This window comes from Momordica charantia (genome assembly GCF_013281855.1).
Source record: "Momordica charantia cultivar OHB3-1 chromosome 1 unlocalized genomic scaffold, Mcharantia_2.0 BLBB01000001.1, whole genome shotgun sequence".
NCBI lineage: Eukaryota > Viridiplantae > Streptophyta > Magnoliopsida > Cucurbitales > Cucurbitaceae > Momordica > Momordica charantia.
The window spans coordinates 2,067,738-2,071,177 of NW_028275157.1; positions in this window are offsets into that span (position 1 = coordinate 2,067,738).

A 3,440-nucleotide genomic window follows, 5' to 3' on the forward strand; every position below is an offset into this window, starting at 1 on the left:
TGGGTGAGTATCAGGGATAGAGGGATGATACGTCACTAGTTGGGTATCAAGGCTTCAGGTAAATGGTTGGGGGTCGATATGTCAACTTTGGACAAAAATGAATGTCGAGGATTCGGGTAAATGATCGAAGGTCGATGCGATAAGTGTTAGAGGAAGGCAAGTATTGGGGCCTTGAGAGGAAAGGACAAGGGCCAATATGTTGCAAAGTCATCGATACCTTAGCTATGCATTGTTAAGGGTTGGTGCAACAATTTGGGCCTTGGGTAAATGGTCAAGGGTTGAATTCCAAGGGTCGATACAACTCGAAGGAGTAAGTCTTGGATGAATATGAAATAGAACTAGTGAGTTGTGATGTAAAGCTTGGGTTTGACATGTAGGTTACATGTTGGATCAAACATACGGATAAAATGTTCCGTTTTATTTAAAACATAATATTAATATTGAGTATGATGTTTTGCTATTGTGTAAGCATGTTGTTTGTGTATGACCCATTATGTAAGGGCTGCTTACTAAGTACTAGTTTTTGTACTCACCCCATCCCTTTTCCCCCCAGATTTTGCAAGTAACAAGGCCACTCACAGGAATGGTGATGGCGAGGAGAAGACTTGACTAGAAGGACCATATAACGCTGCGTAATTTTATTTTAAATAGGCTAGTTGGAGTTGTTTTTGTTTAGTTTGACTTTTTATTTGATCAGAGTGTTGGTTTCTTTAAGTTTTATGTTTAAAGGATGTTTTAATATGTTAGTTCGTTATTGTTCTGATAACTTTAGATATGTTTAGTTATTTGGGTTGTGGTATTGGAACTTTTAGGTATAATAAAGTTTACTCTTATGAAATTGTTTAGCAAAACGTAGATATTTTATTTTGTTGATGTTGAGCTGAGTAGGGGGTTTTAGTAACGTGTCCCATTTGAGTCCTGCAAAATTTGGGGTCGCTACAGAAACTCTCTTTCCGGCTCCAGTAGCACTTCAACCGTGTTCGCAGCCCTGAGCCCAGGTCTCTACTTTATCAAAGACCCTTACATTTACACACAAAAATTGCCCAATTTATGCCACAAAACACTCTCTTATAAAGAGTTATCACACCACCAAACTTAAAACCTTGATTATCCCCAATCAAGATTAAATCTGGCACCTCATAGATATAAAAAGCATTTGTGCCTATTCAACAAACATCTTGCTTCAAGTCCTACTTTCACACATAATGCCATGACACACTCAAGTCTATGAACCTAATTTCGCTAAAAAAATCTACAATAGAGTAGCTAAATTATTGTTCCAACTCTAGCAAAGACTCTTTCCTACAGCTCTAGCTTCATCCTATTTTCCTTTTCAAAACATCAACTCACCTAAAGATACACTTCTCAAACTACCTCTCGCTTGCCTAAGGCACTACCCTTATATTACAATCCTAGCTTTTCAACTATGGGCTACTAGCTAATCCTATTCCTGCAACCTCTTTAAGAAATTTGTTTCTCTCTTGTTTTTTCGAGTATAATTACAGAACTATAATGATTCATAATTATACATTACAAGCTCGACCTTACGAAAAGCAAAGGAAGCACTCACACCTTCAAACTTTGAATGTAGCTTTGTCCCTAATACTACTAAAATCAGGATATATGATGCTCCCATATATCCCCAAACTTAGAATTAAGAAAAATAGAGTCACCTAAAGGGCATTTTTCACAAGTAAGATTTAGATGGAGTAAATGGACATCAAAGAGGGTGTGAATTAAAAGGATTATTTCCATGGTAATACCAAAGTATTGTCTGGCTTGGATAAGTGAGCTATAGAAGCTTATTATCTAAGTGTTCTCTATTTTATAATTCTACTCATTGGGAGATGCTAGGACGTTCATACTTTGGACCTATGCTAGAATATGAAAAAAAGGTTTCACTGCCAACAAGCGGATGCTCTTGCAAAAAGCTAAATTGAAGACCAAATAGGCATTGGCAGCATTATTACATAAGAAAGCATAAGAAGCACAAGATGCACAGAACACTTGAGACAAAAACAATAAGATTCAGTTCATGAAGCACTCAAAATATGATTGGGTGAGGACTAGATATATATAACTACATAAATCTAAAGCTGAATGCATTGAAAATTAAACCTCAAAAAATAAAATAAATGAAAATAAACGCAATAAAGTAAAAACGTAAATTTAAAATATTAGGGGGCAAATTATATAATAGGAGAGAAAGGGAAAGAGACTTCCCCTTGCAAGTCAAGTAATCTTCTTTGTCTTCTTTCTCATCCAACAAGTCGCCCATAGGCTGATCTTCCTCTTTTGATCCATCATCTTTTTTTCTCTCTTTGCCGCTGGGCAGACTCCTAAAAAATAGTTGTAACATATCTCTTGAACAAAAATTTCCTTTTCGACCTTTTTCTTTTTCTTGGAAGCATTGATTAGAGCTGCTTCGGCTTGTCCAATTCGCACTGTTTACCAACTGACTGAGGCTTGTCCTTTTTTTAACTGTCATGTAAAGCTCCTTACTGTCTCTCTTAGGTTGTTTAGTGTTGCTAGGAAGCACTCCCCGTGAGCGAATTTTCAAATCTATATCCAATTGTCCTATTTGTACTTCCATATTTCTCAATGATGATGCTTGGCTCTGCAACAATGTAGCTTGACTTTGAAAGCATGCTTTGTCCTCACTCACATGCTTCCTAGTAAAGCAACTAGGAGGTCACCCAACCTAAGATTACTCCAAGCCAAGCACGCTTAACTTTGGAGTCCTTACGATTGAGCCACCGAAAAGGAAGGTGCATCTTGTTGGTATAAGTAGTGACTATCAATTCTTTTTAACCCTTTATTGACCATTCTTCAATAATCTCAAGATCCCTCTCATTCGGATGTGGTATCGGTTCATTCATGTACCCCTCCTCTCGGGCGTCACATGCCCACCAGCTTCCGTCTTGGTTCGTCCCCGAACCACATCTTACTGGGAGAGGTTCCGCTCTGATACCATCTATCGGCCCTTGACCATTTATACCCAAGGCCTTGAACTCTGCATCGACCCTCGACCATTTATACCCCAGGCCTCGATGTCTTACAATCTATTGGCCCTTGACCATTTATACCCAAGGCCTTGAACTCTGCATCGACCTTCGACCATTTATACCTGAGGCTTTAATGTCTTACAATCTATTGGCCCTTGACCATTTGTACCCAAGGCCCCAATAGTTCTCCTTTCGAAAGACTCCTCGCATCGACCCCCGACCATTTATACCCGAGGCCTCGATGCTCATCTTTATCCAATATTGGCGTATCGACCCCCGACCATTTATACCCGAGGCCTCGATGCTCATCTTTATCCAATATTAGCGTATCGACCCCCAACCATTTATACCCGAGGCCTCGATACCCAATTAGTGACGTATCGGCCCTCGACCATTTATACCCGAGGCCCTGACACTCACCCATTCACTTCGTAA